Source organism: Euprymna scolopes, chromosome 10 (genome assembly GCF_053919585.1).
Source record: "Euprymna scolopes isolate OS-2025 chromosome 10, ASM5391958v1, whole genome shotgun sequence".
NCBI lineage: Eukaryota > Metazoa > Mollusca > Cephalopoda > Sepiida > Sepiolidae > Euprymna > Euprymna scolopes.
In genome coordinates, this window is record NC_136491.1 from 2349199 (window position 1) to 2371900 (window position 22702).

The 22702-nt window shown below is 35.3% G+C and overlaps 1 non-coding gene across 1 annotated transcript; it reads right to left on the minus strand.

Moving 5' to 3' along the window:
• Positions 1-258: 258 nt before the first annotated feature.
• On the minus strand, positions 259-448 carry LOC145286727 (U2 spliceosomal RNA). Its single transcript, XR_013869162.1, has one exon. It is a non-coding gene; the product is annotated as a U2 spliceosomal RNA (small nuclear RNA).
• Positions 449-22702: the final 22254 nt, after the last annotated feature.

The following is a 22702-nucleotide window of genomic DNA, read 5'->3' on the forward strand; positions in this document are numbered from 1 at the left end:
TAAAGGACGTGGCGTTTTTGCTTGAATAATAACAAGGCCGATAGCCACTAGTCGCGTGCTCTCGTGTAATGAATAAATGCGTGAATGTAGGATTGACATGAAATTCTTAAAGATAAACAAAAATGACCGAAAAATGAGCTGAAATGACTTAAATAAATAAAAAGTAAATAACTTAGAATGACTTTAATGGACTTAAGGATGAATTGAATGACCTTAAGAATGACTTGAATGCTTAAAAAATAACTGAAATCCTTCTAAAACAACTTCAATGATCTGGAGAATGACTTGAATGCCTTTGAGACTGGTTGTAAAGTAGGTGATCATTTTACATTAAATTAATACAGAAAAGTGATCTCCCACTTTATATCACAAAGTTACAAACATAAGTACAGCATGTAGTAAGAACAGATACTACACTTTGATCTTGGCCAAAAGGTCAAGAAAAGCTAAAAAAGCTAAGAACAGCATCTATTAATAGAAGATCTTAATCAAAAAGGCCAAGCACAAAAGTGTTACGGACAGACCGACAGACCGACCGACCGACCGACCGACGGACCGATCGGCCGACCGACGGACCGACCGACGGACCGACGGAGTGACTTATAGAGTCACTTGCACGCGACTAAAACGGTGGCTATAATTAGATTTCTATCCTAAATAATTTCGTGTATATTAAAAGATAAAACATTAAAAAAAATAAATGCCATCTGTAAAATATGCGTATGCATCAGTGGGTAAATTTTTTTTCATGCGGAGACATAAAAGGCCAATTCAGGAAAGTTAAAACGTGCAATTTACTGAAACAAAGATTTCTGAAGTAATAAAATAAATTTACATAATATCTAACAAGTTTATCGACCCAAAAATGATTGCATTATGAAAAAAGCATGTAAATAATATGGTATTCAAAATGAATTTGTAAATCTATTTTAACCGTACTTTTTTTGTTTCGCATCTTCAAATAAAAGTGTAAAACCATATTTAAAAGTAAAATTGTAAAATCGTTCAAATAATTTATATAATTAAAAATTGTAAATATAAAATATAAATACGTAACAACATTGACAAAATAAAAACTAAAAACTAAATGTTTGAAAATCATTTTCTTAGCTTAAATCACGAGAATTTTATCAATATAAAACTTGTCTTTCATCTTGCAAAAATTGCATTCATCGGAAGCATTACCGATAGACATACATGTATACTACGTTTGTTCTGTTTTAGTGTAGAAATTGATCTCATGCCAATAAATAAATAAAAATCATTTTTTTCGATAATATTCTTTATGTAAATTTTATATTTTCATTATTGTGTAATGTCATTTAGACACTTCGAACTGGGCATCTATCGAATGTTTCCATAAATTATTACGCAAAATAACTAAAACATTTTAAAATTTAGAGATATCATCTTTAAGAAATAAAATTATATTGTTCAATTACTAAATATATTCTTAATTTAGTTAGTATAGGAAAAGGAATGAAATATATTCTTAATTTAGTTAGTATAGGAAAAGGAATGAAATATATTCTTAATTTAGTTAGTATAGGAAAAGGAATGAAATATATTCTTAATTTAGTTAGTATAGGAAAAGGAATGAAATATATTCTTAATTTAGTTAGTATAGGAAAAGGAATGAAATATCATTAAAAACTTAAGTAAATAGTTCTGGGATGAGGTGATTTCATCATGGATTTCGTTTTTCGGACTCACTTCATCATCTTTGGTGTTTTTTCCACTACGATTCGGCCTTATCATCCTTCGCCCTTCTTCAGGTGTATCTCGAACTTGGGAACTGTTTTATTGAAATTTCGAATGATGATACGGCCGAAACGTAGTGGAAAAACATTAAAGATGAGGAAGTGAGTCCGAAAAACGAAATCCATAATATATATATCCTTATAAGCTTATATTCAAACGTTACCGTGTTTGAATATAAGGTTAGTTTCAGTCATTTAAAGCTTCACCACTCACATATTTTTCGACTAGATTTCAAACAATTATGACCTTTTTACCTATATTATATATTATATATTATATTGTAAACCATTATCGTTCTGTAAAACAAAAGTTTTGATGAATTTACTGGTGTTCAAAATCCTAAAAAAAACATAAGGAGGCGAACGACGTTTTAATGACTTCCGCGACTACTGTTGCTAATAATTCATCGCTAAGAGAGGTAACAAGTGAAACAGAGAGAAAAGAAGAACGAAAAGAGAGATATTTGGAGAATTTTATTGAAAGTAGACGAATGCCGTACATTATCATTGCATATTTGTATGTTTTGTTTCTGGGAGTTAAAAATAAGACTGAAATTAACCAAAGAACAAGTAAATTTACCGGAAGCTTGGAAAATCATGGATTACAATAGAAAATGCGAGCATGAGAAGTAATATAGTTATGCTTAAATATGGACAAGAAAAGGACAAGATGGTGTAGAAAAAATATGATATATTTATAACTAAAATATGTATGCATTAAGATGTGTTTTAAATTTCAATTTAACATTATATAATAAATTCCGAATGCAGCAGTATTTTTAGGTATACATTTTTTATATTTTTACTAGAATATATTTTCTTTTTCTTTTACATATTTAAGTTTAACAATATTACTTTGAATTACTTTTAAAATTAACATTTTGAACTTTTAAAATCATTACAATATACTGGATCCACTATAATCTATAATATAAATCGTACCCTTCTGTTTAAATTTATGTATATATGTTTGCATGTCCCGCAAAAAAAATTCGACGATGGATTTTCACGAGATTGATATCATTTTGAAGCTCGTCCCTTCGGGCGAAAAATATCGAAAAATTGACCAACACCATAAATTCCTCCACCCTCAACTGGGCACTTTTCTACAGGGAGTGCTCGCTTTTTGATTGTCTAGCCTTAATTTTAACCTATGTCACTTCCGCTTTTGCGATGGGCGCAAAAGAAAATCGCGTGACGTTTTTTAAACGTTCTTTTCCTCCTTTGCGGTACGAATTCGAGCTTGCCTACCTACTACCACTTTTTTTTTTGCGCTGCCAATTTCTCCCTATTTTTTTTTTTTTTGCTTAACAAACAACTTTACACACACCTTCACTTCGCGTCACGAGTTCGAGCCTGCCTGCCCCCTACAATTTTTTTTTGCTCAGCGCACACCTACAAACACCCGGGCAACGCCGGTGACCCAAACTAGTATAATAATAAATACGAAATATGCATTAATCAAAATATCATATTTAAGCGTATTTTATATATATATAGTCTTTGCAGTATTCCAAATTTTACTGGGTTTATAAAATTCCGTAATACTAACAATGAAATACACTTTTTGTTGCTATCAACCCATTCTTTGAAGTTTTGGTTTTTGTTTAAATAGTATATATATATATATATATATATATATATATATATATATATATATATATATATATATATACGCATATATATATGTATATATATATATATATATACAACAATTATTGTGCGTGCTCGTCTCACTAATTAAAGCGAAATGATGTCGATAACAACAATTTCTCAGAGCTCATGTGATTATATGTATTGATTGATCTTGCAGAGAACTGCAATAAATTCTGACATTTACGTCAGAGAGTGTCGTGACGCACAGCAAGATAAGCTTATTAAAATAACATTCAAGTGGGTGTATGTTTATCATCATGATTGTATGTTTATCATCATGATTGTACATGTATTAACACGTGAATATATACTAGAGAGATGGCAGTGTCTGAAACTACAAATTCTCTCCTATCACTGAAAGGTTGTATCCCTGTTCTTACTTTTCAAGTAATTAAACGAAATTTTCTAAAAATGAAATCATAGCATTGTACCCTCCACGACGTACATAACCCCGATTTATCCGAGAAACAACAAAATCCCGCCCTTTCATCATTGAGGCCCATAGATGCAGAGAAACCTTTTACTCAAATACGGACTGCTAGACTTTGAAATTTCCTCCTTGTTTCCTGTGCCTGACTACTAACTTAAAATGTAATGTAAACAGAAACTTTGATGCAGTCACTTATTAGACACGATTCCAAAAAGTAGCCTCTCATGTTCCATAAGGCAATATGTCTGGTTTGAGGGAAAGAAGAGTAAAATATACATGTTATTTCATTTCACAAGACTAAATTTCATGCTTATACTCAACAGTTTAAAATATTTAACACCTTTGAATAAACGTTATTTGCAAAACGGGAGCTGCTAGAAGCAGCTTATCCTACCATGACAGAGTTCAAAACAGACTTCGTAGCTTAGTGGTGGTTCCCTTTTCTCTTTCCTGGAACCTCTCTTTTCCACAGAAAAAAAACGTTGCGAGCCTGTCTCTGCTTTATCGTTATTTTCATGCCAAGTGGTCATCTGAGCTTCAATCTATGCCCCATCCCCTCGGCAAACTTTCACGAAAAACACTCGTCTAGCTAAAACCACTATCAATAATTTCCCACACTTTTTATCTGTGCCTAAACCTAAACGTAGATTCCATGAACAAAGCTTCTTTCTTAGAACTGACCACAGTCTGATTGTCTTCAAATCAAACGCAAACAAGTTCTTGATGAACCGTCCCCTTAGTAATCCAATTTACAAAATTCCTACTACGTATGTTTAATACGCTATTATCACATTGACTAATGTATAACCATTAACGCTTATTCTCGCGTGGCCCCCGGGCCTTGATAAATGGTGATTCTCTTGTAGATGCTGACACAGGGATTTGCTTCAGAGCGACTGCACCAAAACCCTAATCAAACAGTTAATAAACTAATCGCAGGCGTGTTGGAGCATACAATGAGCAACATAAAAGAGTCTGGACGGTCCATAACACGCTTAAAAGTAAATGATGATGAAAATATATAACAGTAAATAATTTTGGTCATACAAGCCATATTCTTCAACTGGTTTGCATTGTGAATGTTTTAGTGTTGAATTGTTGAAATGAATCCTTGAGAGAACATGTCATGCTTACGAAACAAAATATTTATTACCTAGTTGTTTTAATTAGTTTCAGCAAACTAAATTATATATTTATTTGTGTTTCGTCTTTATCTCTAAATCGGGATAATTTATATGAATAAAATAAATACAAATCCAGTATTTGAAATCTGGTTTCATTTTATTTCCCTCGAAGTTCTCAAAAAGTCAATACACTACTTCTGAGGGACAAGCACTTGATATTTATATGAGATGCACATATATATATATATATATATATATATATATATATAGGTTAACGCGTGTATGTGAAACTACTAAGCACATTGTTCCTTTACATAAGAGCTTAATTGTACACAATATGAATCGTAAACCATTGTCTTCATCTTTCCCTACATCTCTTTGGAATTTTTGCGTCTCGTTTTTTTGGAATCATAATGACATTAAGTATAACATTATTTTGAACCCGTCTCGCCTTAGGGTTGCCACGCACTTACGTATTATACGTGTCTTTCAGCTCTTCTCAACTGAAATGTTGCTTAATGATACTCAGTCATCATCGTATTCTATCAATCTACTTTCATTTTTTTCACGTTTTGTTCTGTTCGTTTAGCTTACGGAATATTCCACTTATTAATATGTTATTTTGTCCCTATCAAATTATGTACATTCATGCATTTATATTATACAACTATACTCCCAGTGGCCCATCTGTTTTTTGCTATACCAGTGTTCAGAAGAATTAAAATACTCTACAGGTGTTTAACAATAAACATACCGTATGCACACATACATAGAGGTATATTCTCGCACTTACTTTATTAGAACAAATACTCAAGTTCTCGACGCCAGTAAGCATTTCAAACAATAAAGCAGTCGTTTGCTTATAGTGCTATCTGCAAAGAAATTATTTTACTAAAAATTGTTCAAATGTAAGTCGTATCGTTATTTAAGGATACAAAAAAGCAATTATTACATTTCCATAAGATGTGACGCATGTAAAATTGCGTTATTCATAAAGTTTATGTATGCATTTCTTATGCTTTTAATTATATGTTTTTTTATTTAATTAAATGAAAACTGACGGTTGTTAAATGGTTGACTGACAAGACTGACTGACTGACTGTTGTTGGATTTAAAACGTGGGCGTTACACGTTCGAATCCAGTTCTTTTCATAACAAAAACACTTTCACTTAAAATGTTGGCAACTTTCACCTGGTCCCTCTAGTAAGGAGCCGATGTTTTTCTAGAAAGAATTCTTACTAGAAAGATTTAAAAGAAGCCAATGCTTACAATAAAATTACTCGATTTAAACAACAATGAATTTAATTAAACTTTTGACCGTTGTGTCTTATTCGGTCGATTTTATGATCTGATACTCTATTGGGTTATACAATCTATTAAAATATGTTAGATTGAGTCAAGTAATAAATGAATAGAATCAATAACATGTTGAAATGTATATTTAAGGATGCGTTTAACAAATAGATGGAAACATTTAGCTAATTAACAAATATGACGATCCGTCGTTTCTCATGTGGACAAAATAATTTTACTGTAACCAAATCTGAGAATGATATTAAAGCTATGTCAAACATGATTCTTTTTGTGTGGAGAATGTTTTTATGTTGCTGAATGAACGACATGAATCACAATGAGGCAGCTGTCAGATACAACACGCATAAAAAGTTGACGTTTATGAAAAGTGCTTTCAATGTATAGAAAAAAAAAGCCTGCATATTTCTATTCGGCGTTTTATTTGGACGTGAAAGAAAATATTACAAAAGACAAAAAAAAAAAGAAAAAAAAACACGGAAAAAAAGTAATGCATTCCTTCAAGAGTCTAAGAAAAGAAATAAATGTCGTTCCAAATTAAATATAAACACTTTTTAAATAACAGTAAAACATTATTTGAATGAAAACATAAAACGTTAAAACTAGAAACAATTCACATTATTTAAATTTAAGAAACAATTAATGTAAACTATATTAAAGAGGAAACAAAATATTAAAATGCAATATCAATACATATGAAATTGCAAAGAAAACATTGAAAACCTGTAAATAATTATATATTTTATGATGTATTAAAATAAATAAAAACATTTATAAAAACAAAAAATAAAATTGATAGAATGGATAAATACAACTACAGAAAACGCTTTACTTTAAAGGTGGCCATGTCATACAGTGATCTAAAGTTCATATCTTTTAAAACATACGTGGTTGTATATTTCTTATATTTTTTTTAGGTTCGTTTACATTTTAGATTAAAAAAATTACGAAACTAGTGTATTTATTTTCATTGATTATATAAATATTTCAATTCAGTTATAAGTGAATTCACAAAGTTCATATTAACGTGAAGTTTGAATTTAAAGACTTCTCTTAATTTAGTTTATCATCATAACTATTTTATTTGCAAGCATAAGTAATTATTATTATACTATAAAACGTGTATTCGGGTTGTAAAATTTCTGGCGAAATAAACAATTAATTTTAACAGTTAAACGCATCTGTAAGTATAAATTTGTATCTCATCAATTCTATTTATTTAACTTGTCATAAAGGTTCCTGGGCTTTTATTTTTGTGTTTGTAATCATTGCACAGTTCCTTTGAATATTTTTTTGTATCGCATTTATAACGAATATGCGTGCTGACGATCAGATTAATATAATTGCCAATTATTCTGTTCTGCTGTGAAAGTGATAATAAATTCGAAATTTCTTAAACATATGTTGACAAGAATAAATGTTTCTGGAGCTGAATTTTTCAGTTGTTTTCTTGTTCATTTTTTTTTACATGGGGGTCACCACTTATCAAGGCCCAGAAGCCACTCGGGGATAAGGGTTATTGCGTGTACATTAATCAATGGGATAGTGTTGTGTATCCTAGTATTGGAGATTTGATAAAGTGTCATTACTTAAGAGGGCGGTTAATCAGGTATGTGTTTATGTTGGACTTGAAGACATCCAAATTGAAGTCAGGTGGAAAACAGGCAAGCAGTAGAGAGTTACACAGGCGTGCAGTTCTAAGAAAGAAGCTTTGTTCATGGAATCTACGTTTTGATTTAGGCCCAGATAAAGAGTGAGAAAATTATTGACAGTGGTTTCAGCTAGACGAGTGTTTATCGTGAAAGATCGGCGAGAAGGGACCAGAGATTGGAGCTCAGACGAGCACTTGCCATGAAAATAACGATAAAACAAAGATAGGCTCGCAACGTCTATTCTGTGGGAGAAAGGTTGCAGGGAAGAGAAAAGGGCATCCCCCACTAAGCCACGAAGTCTATTTTGCCCTCTGTCAAGGCAGGATAGGCTATTTTTAGCAGCTTATGTCCAGATGTGGCAGCAGTACTCAATCCTTGGACGTACTTGGCTTTTATATAGATAGAGAATTGCATCAGTAGTCAGATATCTTCTGAAGAAGGACCCCGCCATTTTCCCAGCGACCTTGCAAACAGACTTAATGTACGTGTTCCATTTCAAATCAGGAGTAAAGGTCAAACCCAGAAGCTTACCAAAACATGGGGCCTCCCCTAAACGAGAGCCATCCATTTCAATTGGTGCTAGATAAGAATCAGAGCGTTGATGATGTAAAGAAAGGAGCTTGCTTTTAGATATATTAAAAGTAACCAGTCACCTCTTCCCCCCTGTACCAAGATCACAGGAGAGAGAATCAGAGAGAAGTTTGTAATTTACGGCCTTTGATGTGTTGCCATAGATAGTCATGTCATCAGCATAAATGTCAACGAATGATTTAAGTATGTGTTTTGGGGGATCATTCATGTAGATAAGGAAGAGAGTTGGGCCCAGGATGGACCCTTGAGGGACTCCAGCATTAATACTGCAGGCATCTGATTTCTGCCCATCAACCACTACTCTTATGAGCCTATCAGATTTAATGACTGAGAAAATATTTCCAGTCATACCGTAGCTGGAAATCTTGTGAAGTAGGCCTTTATGTCAAACCTTATCAAAGGCCTTTGATATGTCAAGAGCAATTGCCCTAGAAAGGAAGCCTTTATCGAGAGATTCGCTAATCCTAATAGATATAACTGCTGTAGATCTAGCAGAACGGAAACCATATTGCGTGTATTAAGAAGGTTATTTTTGCTTCTGTATTTAAAATGGATTCCAGCATCTTACTCATGACACACAAAAGACTTATTGGTCTGTACTGAGAGGGAGATGACATATCACCTGAATTCTTAAATACAGGGCATACTGATGAGGTTTTCCAGGGTGTTGGTTGGAAAGCACTTCTCCTTAAGGCAACGCTTAAACAGTTTTGTAAGTATGGGGGCAAGTTCTGGTTGAAGCTTTTTTTAATACTATAATTGGGATGCGGTCAGGGCCAGTTGCTTTACTGGAATCAAGGTTCTTGATTAGCTTGGCGACCTCACGCCCACATATTTGTATGTTGCATAGCGTGTTGTCTGTTATAGGAGGAAATACGGGGAGTTGATGACCTTCGTCGCATAGGGTAGAATTAGATGCAAAGTTCTTGGCAAATAGTTTATATACGAGTATTATTATTTCACAATGCACTTAACCATAGTGCATTTTTTATAGTTAACTCTTAAGTATGTCTATATTCTTATTTATTTTATGTTATCACACAAAGAAATCAATTATTATGTTTGCTCATTACTCTAAAGAGATTAGCTGATTTTGCATGACAGGATGTGATACAATTTGCGCTAGCGTCCGACTTGTAGTTTCCTGGCACACATGTTTTCTCGGTCGGTTATATGAGAAAGAGTGTAGTCAGAAATAGATATATATTTCTTTCTTTCTTTATGACTTATTAAAAAGAAGGTTTTATTTGAGTTTCTTCCATTTACATAAAGCTTTGACAAATAGAATGCAGAGGGAGTAGAGAGGTTTCCATCGTTTTACGATCGATATTGATTGTTTACATAAATTAGTTAAACAAGAATTGCCATTGGATGGGGAGATACGATTTGTATATTACCGTCTATCTCTGAAACTAAGGCGAGGAGCAGAAATTTATTAAACCTTATCAACGGAAGCAAGTTTGCAATGTATATAGAAAATAATGGATAGATTTTGTAAAATTTGGAACATATATATAATACATTATGAAAAATATAGTATGGTATCTTTGCTTTATTCTAAAGGGAGCAACGGAGAGAAAGTGTTTTCCGAATAAAATACTGGTGTACGTGGATTTTATCAGAACATAAGTTGGCTGACAATCAATAACTTGGGCAGTACACATAAATCTCCGAAACAGGTTTAACAATATATAACGGATGATCCTAACAAAATAATCATAATTTACTTGTGTGTGAAGATCAACGACAATTCTTGAGAGCAAATTATGATAGCATTCGTAAAGAAATTGACTTACAATAAAAATTAAGAAAAATATCCTCCAACGAACAAAGTATATTTTAAAATAATAAAAATGATATTGAATAGTTTAAGGATTGAAATAATTTAATGAACACTCATCTTTCTCTTTTTCTGTCTGTCTGTCTGCTTCTCTCTCTTTCTCTCTGTTTATATATATATATATATATATATATATATATATATATATATATATATATATATATATATATACTGGAGACGTGCCCGACCCAGCCTAGTTGTGACTTCAGCAGCATGGTCTCGATGCTGGGCGGAAATCTCCATAATGAACGACCATCGCCTGGCCAAGATAGTCCTATATGGCGAGATCTCTACTGGCCGTTGTTACAGAAGAGCATCGAAGAAAAGGTATAAAGACTTTCTAAAGAAGTCCCTCGGTGACTGCCACATTGACCACTTCCAGTGGTCTGCTCTCGCTGCTGACTGTGATAACTGTTCCCACTTTTGAGATCTCGCGCACAGAGAATTTGCGGGAGGAGCGCTGCAGGGGGAAGAGTTTGGAAGACCCGGCAGCAACACCTGACGTGACTTTTTACTGCAGCCGCTGTGGCCAAACCTGCTTGTCACGCATCCGGCTTGTGAGGCACAAGCGTGCCTTCAGTCGACGTGGACAACCCCCTTCATAGAATCTTCGTTTACTAAGTACTGCCAAGAATCGAGCCAGAGATGTCTCGTGTTGCGGGGTTCGAATCGTTCGACTGGTAGTAATCATGACACCCTGCACTGAAGAATCCCGAAAGGATGAAACACTAGTGTCTGTAGGTATTTAATTATTATAGTAAAAAAAAAAAATAATTATGACAGCCCCTTTAAGAAATACGTTTCTTATCGTTGAGCACTTTCTGTTGAATTAAAAGTCGGTCAATTTAGCTCTTATGCGTAGATCATCGTATAACGATTTGATCACTGTCTGTCTGACGTAATGAACATTTAAATTAAAAATGTTTAAAATTCAACGCTATTTCACATGATTAATGGTAGCCGAATGGATACGGCCTCCGCTAATCGAGCCAGAGATGTCTCGTGTTGCGGGGTTCGAATCGTTCGACTGGTAGTAATCATGACACCCTGCACTGAAGAATCCCGAAAGGATGAAACACTAGTGTCTGTAGGTATTTAATTATTATAGTAAAAAAAAAAAAATAATTATATATATATATATATATATATATTGTATTTTGTGTAGAGAAAATTGTAAGATGAGTCATTGGTGTCGTCGGTTTCAAGATAGATTATTATTGCCTGAAGAGAAATTTATATGGATATCTTAAACGGTCCTAATTATCGGGCTTGAAACCGACGGTACTAATTACTTGTCCCATCTAGCAACATTCTCTACACAAAATACAATATATAAATATGCTCTTATTTTCGGATTTTCGTTTTAATTGAACACTCTGCTTGATTTCTTTAAAAAAACTTATCACACACACACACACACACACACACACATATATATATATATATATATATATATATATATATATATATATATATATATATATATATATATTGAAACAAGTGAAATCCAGCTTGGTTGACATGTAAAATCGCAAAAGTAAATTTAGTTCCGGATATGATCTTAAAATATATATCGAATACATTTTATTTTACATCATACTATCGATATTTTAATTTCAATTATTGATATTGGTAATGCTGGGGAATTCTCTCCTCACAAATAAAACTTCTAGTGTTACTTATTAATACCTGAAACATATTAATTAAGTATATATTGCCAAAAGCACAGCAATTTTTCTTATTTTTCATATTGAATGAAATGTTGGATTTATAGTGTGACCTGTTACATTCATGGGTTAGTACTACTATGAGCTAAGTGTAATGGCAGCCTTATTGAAAATCAATCAGAAGTCCTCAACAGCGAACCTCCTATCATGGAGAGGGAACAGCGATCTGATCGCAATGGACAGACACAGTTGTTTTCTTCTCATAATAGGAGGTCCGCTGCTACTTGTTGCGACGGTCTTTCCGAACAAACACCCTCGATGACGGTGGGGAGATGTGACGTATAACCAAACCTCCACCATTGCCCTCCCTAGGTCTCTCCTCTTTTTACAGAATAGTGAATTAGAAAGGCGAGAGGGCTAGGGATGACAGAGAGGGCAAGGGAGGGCTAGTGAGGACAGTGATAGGGGTTTGGTAATACGTAAGGGAGGGTGTTTGTTCAGTTTATTCTATTTTTAGGTTGAATGGGGTAGAAAGTGATTTTGAATGGCAACATAGGATAGGGTGGGTTGTTGATTTGTTGTAGCGTGCTGGTTTTCGAATAATACGTCCTGAACGCATAGTTAGCTGTTGGCTGTCATTCTCTTTATAAATGCCCATCTGCACCCGACTCGTTTTCCTGTGCAATATTTTCCCTTTGCAGTATGGGTTTGTCAGGCTATTTTTGGGACTGAGAATGAGCATCAGCTTTACGTGTACTGCGATGGTGTTCTAGAAAGGAGTGTTTTGACGCGGGCGTTTTGCGCAGGAATCGCCTATTTCGACGGCATAGTTGTCCGTCTCTTGCTTCTACTTCATACGACCTACCAGCCATTCATTTTCAAACTGTTGCTTCCCTCCACTCTCTTGTGTAGGGAATGGATGGCTGGATTTGAACATTGTCATCGACGTTGAGATTTTGTAGTACTTTCCCCGTCTCATGGTGTCTAAGCTTCCTCTCCTGTTTTTTGTTGTTTTTCTTTTTTGCTTTATCAGTTGACAGTAGATAGGGTTGTTTTAATTCGACATGTGGCAGTGTTGAATTTGTCATTCTACCCAAGAGTCTTTGTGTTGGGCTGGTGTTTATTCCTTCGGTTGGCGCGTTCCCTAAGAATGATTTTCTCCTGGCGGTTTGCATTTGTGGAAGAGGCATTTGGTGATTTTCACTGCTGCTGTTGCCTGGTGATATTGTTTCGTGTTTGAACAGCAATTTCCTTGCAAAATTTCTGAATGTGTATGACGAAAATTGAGGAACATTTTCGGATGCCAGTATGTCTGGAATTTCATGGCGTGCAAAATACGCTTTCATGGATTCAAACATAGCTTTTGTGTTGGTATATCCAATTGTCAATCAAAAAAGTGCTATGTCTTTCCACTGTGATCAGATAACTATTCTCTCCCCATTATAAGAGGTCCGCTGCTACTTGTGCCAAGGTCTTTTTTTTAATTCAATTTTCACCCCAAACAAGGCACAGTGCCACTTTGAAACAGGGGGCTACTATTAGAGACTTAATTAGCGGGGTATTATGAAGGGAGATGAGTAGAAAGATGTTTGTTAACATTATACTTGAACTTCTGCATATCATTGCAGTTGGGAAAGCAGAATCCCGGAAGGGAGTTCCAAAGACCCGCAGTTCTGGGGAAGAAACTATTGGAGTAAAAGGCTTTCTTGCACCTAGGGATCTCTACTGTAAAGGGATGAGACTTAGTAGATTGTCGGGTTTGTCAGGGGTAGTTACGTCGGGGAGGTACTGGTGCTATGATTAGTGATTCTGCTAAATGGCGGCCTGCGTACGTTGCGCAGGTCCCACAGGGTTCAATGTATTGTCTAATCTCTGTAGATATTCCTGGACAAGATATGAGGTCCCCCGCTTTTCGCAGACATGTATTTAAGACTAGGGGACCGGCATGTGCTTTTTGGTTCATTTTGGTCCGCATACTATACGGCATGACTATTCTCTATCCTCGCAGTATTAGTCCATCTTGTAGAGTGGTTTCATCTCTTTAATCGAAGAACACTTTAGTTGAGTTAGGCAGGCTTTCCTAATCATACGGTCACCTTAGCGATTAATTCTGCCAGTCTTCTCATGTTGGAGTCCTCAACTGTCTTTTGGTGAATATCTGCGAGCCTATGGTCCTGTATAGGTTGCGCTATCAAATTATTGACCGACGTTATTTGTTCAAACTTTGGCTTGCTTGTTTGTACTCTGTACTATGTATCTGACTATGGGATAGCTTTCCCTGGCATATATTGGAGTATGTAGTTGTATTGCTGGGCGCGTAGCAGGAGTCTTTTTTAGCCGTTTTGGTGACTTTTATATTTTTCTTTTCTGATTCAGATATGGGGCTTGTGGTCAGGAAAAATACCATTTCTCTTCCGTAGTTATAGTGATGAAATGTTTCTAGGTCATATACAACTGCCAGCATCTCTTTTTCAATTTGTACATATCTTTGTTTGGCATCTGATAGGGATCTACTTGCAAATGGTTTGTTAACCTGTGTTAGTACTGCTCCTAAACAAGAACATCTTTTTAGGTCAGATTCTGGAGGGGTGTTGTCATCGTTGCAAAATTTGGAATAAATTTCCCTATGTAGTTTGTCATGTCTACGAATCTGCGGAGAGCTCCAGTGTTTTCTGGTGCTTACATATCAGTGATGGCCCTCACTTTTTCTGGGTCTACTCCAAAGCCATCTCTGGTGATGCGATGCCCCATGAAAGTGATCGCATTTAGTCCGTTCTCTAGTTTTTCTGGGTTAATTTTTACTCCTCTTGTTTGGCATTTCTGGAGTAGCTTGTGGAACCCCATACCCTGTTTTTCCTGGTCTTTCCCATTAATGACGAGATCATCTACAATAATAGCGACTCCCTTAATGTCTTGAAATAGTTTATTCAGCTGTCTTTGAAAAGTCTCTACTGAAGATTTCAGGCCAAATGGCAACATATGCCAACAGTATCGGCCAACGCATGTCTGAAAGGTGGCCAATTCACTGGATGTATCATCGACTCAACATGCTAATATCCAGATGAGGGGTTCACTTTTGTAGATATTTTTGCATCTCTCATGTCATGAAGGTCATCCTCGAGAATTATTATGGCGTAATGCTCTCGCATGAATACTTTGTTGAGCGCGTAAGGATCCAGACATATTCTCATTGTCCAATTTTTCTCTCTTGTGATGACAAGTTGGCTAACCCACGGAGTAGGGGTTTCTACTTGTTTAATTAGTCCTAATTTGGTTAGTCGACGTTTTCAGTTCAGAATGTATGGCTATATGTATTCTACGATTGGGCATTACAACTGGTATTGCATCTGGCTTGAGCAGGATAGTGGCAACACCCGGCAGTTTTCTGAGTTGATCATTACAATCCTGCTTATAATTTGTCTCTATGTTTACTGCTTCTATACGGTGGAGTTTCTGTTTTATCTCCACAAAGCCCATTTGTATGTTCGCCCGCATGCCAAGCAGTCATCTTCATCTTTGAATACACCAATTTCTACTGAGTAGGGTTGTTGTGTTTTTTCTTCGGTATGCACGGAGTTGCTTCATCAGAGATTTGCTCCACATTGATAAGATCCCTTTATAGGGGTTCATCCTCTTGGCAAACTTTCAGGGAAAGTATTAAAAGATGCCCCTGTGTCAATCTAGAACCCAACTTTTTTTTAAATTCAAAAGCACAAGGCATTTGGTCCCTTTTTCCCCTTGGGGGTTTTATCGTATTCACCCGGCGGGTGTATTCTTCATCATTCTCCTCTGATGATGTGTCTAGTTAATGTGTGCGTGGTGGAGGTGCAACTCACTACTTGTTTTCATTTGTTCATGTGTTGTATCTCTGTTTTCGTGTCGTTCTGTCTTTGGTTGGACATTTGGACTCGAAGTGCCCCTTCTCGTTGCATGCATGGCATAGTTTGCTATGGGCTGGGAATCTGCTGCGTTTTGGCGCATGCGTGTAGCCACAAAATAGGCATCTTCTTTTGGCAAGTGGTCCTTTCACTCGACTGAATTCACGTACTCTCATCATCTTGGTTGTATCTAGCCCCATTTCCTGACTGTGGGCTGAAGCCATTTAAACCATTCTGCATATGTCTAAACTCTTTTGTAGAGTAAGGTTCTATTTTTAGTAGATTATGCGTTGTTAACTGGTCACGTTCACCTTCTACAATTTGGTCCCGTAGAAGTGAGTCACTGTAGAACTTGTCAAAAGGCTCTCCCTCACACTGTTTCTTCAAAAGTTTCGTTGAGAATTTCGACGGAATACTATCCAGTGTTTGTCGGATGTTCTCCACAGTGAACTCAGTCTCCGTGGCTGTCAAACTGCATGCATACGTAACAAGGCTAAACCAACTACGATAGGTGGAGACTGCCCCAGAGCGGAGACTAAAGAGAGCTGAATTAAAGCCTTTTATTTCGGTGGCAATCCCGGGGAATTACTTGGTGACCCTGCTGGTTCGAAAGAGAAACGGCTTTGTTGCCGATGTGAAATACATTTCCTTGTAAAGAAAAAAATCGAGAACATGAAACAATATTGCTGTGAAAATGATTTTTTTTTAGTATCTAGCAATGTTTAAACTAAGTGACTTCTAGGAGTCAAGGCCAAGAGTCAACCGTTCTGTGAGAAATTGTTCATGGGTAATATTGTTACTAACGGAAAATTAATTAATCAGTATGCATGGGTAAGGTGTCTAATCATCCTATCAATGCGAATCAGAGTATGATGCAGCGGGCAACGGTTGGTTAGATGGGAAGCCTCATCTTAGCGAGACCTTCCTCAACACCCCATTTTATAAGGAACTGCAGAGCGAAAAAAATCAGTTTTTGAAGATTTTTGCTGGAGTTGGGAGTCGCGTTATTCTCCACCGCCCCTCCCGAGGGAATGCACTCGTTGACTGACCGATCTATAACGAAGGGATCGATTGTTAAAAACAAGAAGAAAAAAAGCCTCATTATAACGATCATCGAATTTGTCGGATAAAAAAATTGTTCGATATTTTTATTTTATTTTCCCTGTTGATAAACTGCATATAATTATTTTTTTCTTTTTGTAAATAAGAAATATTTATAACAAAAATCAAAACCAGCGTACGAATCAATCATTCATCGTTATCAACTTGTGAGTTAATTTCAGACAGAAAACCACATTGAAGTGATTTTTTCATTTTCTATCCAACAGCTAGAGAGAGAGAGAGAGAGAGAGAGAGAGAGAGAGAGAGAGAGAGAGAGAGAGAGAGAGAGAGAGAGAGAGTCATCAAACTACCGCATCCAGCATACTGTACGAAGCGTCATATAGACCCTGTCATCATAGAAACGGCTGAGACTACACCGTTGCACTTTTGTGCGTCTTTGTATCGAACAACCTAGAACTGCCTCGTGTGCAACTATTGACCTGCTGTTATATATCATTTTTTATTATATTAGTACAGCTGGTCACCTATTATGTTGTATTGGTCCCGTCTGAACTGAAACTGGGTGGACACCACGGTTTTCCTCGCGTTATATCTTAACTGAGGGTAAAATATTATATATGTTTGCCTGTCAGTAGTTTGTACATAAGGAGAGTATTAAGTTAACATTGGTTTAATTTTTGCAATATCGTAGACATCGCTTCCTTTCTTTAATATTAGAGCTCGAACAAAAATATCTTCTCTTATTTTGTCCTTTAGTCCTCAAATTCATCAATGTTACTTATAAAACAAGAAAATGTTGTCGTTTTTATTACTTGATAGGTTTATTTATCTTTAATAATATTTTTCTCCTTACAGGATGTGGCTTTATGCCTTGTCTTAAGTCATTGTCATACAAAAATGTAACGATTCATGTTTCCACCTGCTATATCGATTTACCTTCCTAAATCCATTGGTTGCTAATGAGAGCTCATAATTTAAGCCAAGCTTAATACTCCTTAAAGTGGTCGTTCACAGAATTACTAAAACACAAGCACTAGAACGAATAAATTATTTTGATTGTAATTCTATAATTGATATTCCGTCTGCGTCGCAAAACATATAATCAAATTGAGCGATGAAAAGATTAACAATAAATAAATATTAAATTGTTTCACCAGATTTCAATTATGTTGATATGGTCTGCCCTCTTACCTCAGAGAAAGACTTAACATTCATTATTTTCACCAAACGACAGGCATTTATTCAGTTGTTTGTCTCTGTTCTTGTATTTCATAATAAACTAAACCGGGCGTGACGTATTTGTTCAAGTGGATATATTCTACATTAAGTGTATACATGTGTAACCTTAAATGGCTGTTTTTATAGATTATATTTTTAATGCACACACACAAAGTCAGAAAAAGCGTGTTATATAGTAGGGCTCTATGATGGCGACGGAGTATAAATCGGTTAACTATATACATTTCGAAACGTTCTAGTTGACGAAGTTACTGAGTTCAAACTTGTTACGAAACAGTTGCAAGTCTGTTTTGATAAAATGTCACTTAAGAGATAGGATGACGAGTACTCACTTGACATGGCGTGATTAATCGCCAGATGTGACGTCACAGAATCAGGTAACTGGGAACAATTTTGGAAAGTTAAAGAGTCATTTTTGTTTTTGGGGGCGCGGGAGCAACAATATGCTTTAAAACGTAGCCCACCGAATTTTAAGACTCCCTTATCCCTGGCATTAAACTAGCAAAGAGGAATTGTCAATTTTTCGAACCAGTGTGTCAATGTGCAAAATAAACTATACTGTAGAATAAAAACAAAACTCGGCGTTTTCATTTTGTGTGTGCATGTAAAGAGATTCTCTGGCAGAGAAGGATCAATTCATGGAACACACGGATACAGACTAAGGCATGTACCGAACGGTTAGATGAACTCTCTGTTATATGTGCTAATTTTTTATGAGGTTAAAAACAGTATATCCGTCGATATATTTATCTTATCTATCTATATATCTATAAAAGTGAACGTGTCTGTGTGTGTGTATGTCTGTGTACATTTCCCTACGCAATTATTCTGTCAATTTACTATTAACTGTCTACAGACTCAAAATTTGATATACAGGGTACTGAGATTTGGGAAAATCGATGTGATATGGTTTCGGCCAGAAATTTGGCTGTTAAGGGGTCAAAGTTCAACGATTTGACCTTTGAGAACTCTACCAAACTCCTCCGACAATTTTGGGTCTAAACACTTGACATTTTAGATATTGGAATAATAGAGCTCAAAGTAAAAAAAAAAAATTGACTGTTGCTTTTTTGCTCAGCATACATCTCCGAACACCCGGGCAACGCCGGGCCGAAATGCTAGTATATCTATAAAAGTGAAAGTGTCTGTGTGCGTGCCTGTGTATGTGACTGTGTACATTACCGTACGACATAACTTTTTGACCTTTGATCACTCTACGAAACTCCTCCGACAGTGTTGGGTTCAAACACTTTAAATTTCAGATAAAGGCTCCTTGGACATGGATCTAACTTAATAACTTAGTTTGAGCCCCAAACAATAAATGTTAAGGGGTCATAATAGGGGTCAAAGTAAAAAGAATTAGCCGCTTTTTTTGCTCAACATACACCTCCAAACACCCGAGCAACGCCGGGTTGAAATGTTAGTATGTAATAAAAATGTTGCAGAAATTCCCCTTTGGACTAAAATATCGTTGGTTTGCAACACTATGTGCCACATACAAATTTATCATGTCTAACCTATTAGCCATAATCTTATGTAACTTTATAAAGACATTCTGACGCATCCTGATATTTAAATAATATCCTAGATTATATCCAAGGAGCTACACCATCACAATCGCATTAAGCTACAGAGGAAATAGTCCAAATTTTTCCCATTATTACTAAAGTCCTCCTACTGATCCCAATAAACACTACAGGGAATTATACACATAGTACGGATATTGTGGTTACACTGTTCGCAACTGATTCATAAACTCGTAGAACAAACGTTAATTTCCAGTGCACCGATTCGAGCATTAATAAATTCTCCCTTTAAACATTTCTGCATTTCTGATTGGCTTTTATCACACCGATCCTTTATTTCAGATCACAATTCTACAAACTTAAACGAACGCAAAGGACCTGATCCAATATGGTGTCTACGGATACACGAGCCACCGTTTTACATTAACTAAAGCTATTACTGAAAATTGCGTCTTTATCTTTTTGCCTCTCTCTTTCTCTCTCTCTTAAATGTCTTTGACTCCTAATGTGGGGTATGACATCAATGATTTCGACGATCATTTTATAACCATAAGTTAAAATAACAAACCAATGAAAAGCTTCCAATATTACTATAAAAATTGTCGAATTTTGGATTCAATCAGTTCGCCGTTGTCTACGTCACGAACCTGCATTTGATTCTTCGCCGCCATCTTTGTTACTGGCAATTACTTAACACTTAGGATCGGAACTGCTACCTCACCGCCATCTTTGTTCAACATAATGTCTCAACAATTAACACTCTCTTTCTCTAAACACATTTAGAAAGAGAGTGAGAGAGAGAGAAACCGAGACAGAGTATATTTGTTTTTGTTAACATTCTAGCACGTTACCGAAACGACCGAAAACGATATATATATATATATATATATATATATATATATATATATATATATATATATATATATATATATATATATTATACACACATAGAAACACAGCCGACTGGCATAAAACAATTGTACTAATTTTAGATTAAAAACTACAGTTTTGACTATCCGTCTTCATCTGTTTCTGTCTCTGTCTCTCTCATTCGATACCTTTCCGTTTTTACATGAATTCTCTATATATTTTTGATTATATATGATTCGTGTTTACGTGAATTCTCTTTCTCTCTCTCTTTATATATATATATATATATATATGATCATATATATATATTATATGAGATGAGATTATATATATATTATATGAAATGAAATCCGGTGAAGACTACTTGATATGAGTATCTAAAACGGCCCCAATTATCAGGTTTTACACATAAATAATAATATTTTTCCTTAGAACTGCTGGAATCCTTTTTCCAAAAAATATAAATGAATATATATATATATATATATATATATATATATATATATATATATATGTGTTTTTCATATATAAATGCACTAAAGACTCCGCCTTCATCTCTCTCTCTCCCTCTCCCTCTATGTTCCTCCCTCTTTCTCTCTGTAACTCCATCTTTCTCTAATTCGATACTTTCCCGTTTTACGTGTTCTATATATATATATATATATATGTATATATATATATATAATTATATAAATATATATACACGCATATATATATATATATATATATATATATATATATATATATATATATATATATATATGCAGTTTTAAAATTTGTACTTCATATGGGGAGGGGGGCAAACGTTCATTCGCCAAGGGTCTCTTCTTTCGATGTCGGGGATTATTAATGCGTGCATATTGAAGTTTACGGGGAGGTATTTTTCTGTGTGTAGGGCCTATGTTTTCTTTTCATGCCTTTTTTGCTTCTTCAACGCTTTTATAAATTTATATTATATAGTATTTATATTTATAGTATTTGCGAATATCAAGGTCTGATTTGGGGCAAAAACTGTTCATAGCAACCCCCTCACAAAATATTGGGTGTCTCTTTTGACTGCCGTTTTTAAAATGCGGTGGTTGGGGTGTCTATTCTGAAAATCGTTCGTATCATGCAGAGGTTTGGGGTGCCTATTTCGATAGCAGCTTTAACATACGGAGGTTTGATGCGGATCATCAACAACCGTACTTTAACTTTATATGCAAGTAAAGACTGCCTTCAACGGGCAACGCCGGTTAATGGGCTCTGCTAGTGTATTTATAAAAAGAAAAAAACGATCACAGGCAACGGGGGTGGAATGAACTGCCTTTTAACTGGGTCACTGAAAATATGCAACTGTTGCTTACGTAACATTTATAAGAGGTGAAATATTAATATGTTTACCTTATCCAATCAAAACCCTTATTGGTATGACGACTTACCTGACAGAGGACAGATTCAAAATTGACACCGTTTAATTAATTACGTCATGAATTTACGTAAAACATTTACTTGCCTTATTATACTAGTAAGCTGCATCACATTTCCTCAACCATCAAATGCATTCTTTATTTATATGTTTAAATATTTGTACGATTCACTACTAAGAAACTGAATTTTGGAGTTTTTTTATACAGCTGCAAGATTTCAGATTAGTTTTATTTCATGCAAACGTAAAAAATTGTTTGGAATATTTCAGAGTTTTTCTAAGTTACATAATATAAAACTTCTGACCGACCAACAATATGGATTTAGGCAAGCCCGTTCCACAGCAGACATCCTCACTGTAATCTCAGAACGTATATATACAAGTCACTGGACAAAGCGGGGGAGGGTAGAGCGGTATCTCTAGATATATGTAAGGCTTTTGACAGGGTATGGCATGAATGTCTTCTCAGGAAAACCAGATTATACGGTATCACTGGAAGAATATAGACATAATTAAATTAAGAGAAGCATCCAGGTTGTCCTCGACGGTCGTACATCTAAACAATATGATATAAATGCGGGAGTGCCACAGGGGTCTATCCTAGGACCTATGTTATTCCTAATATTCATAAATTACCTCCCCGACAAAATTGCCTGTGAGATGGGTATATATGCTAACGACACCACG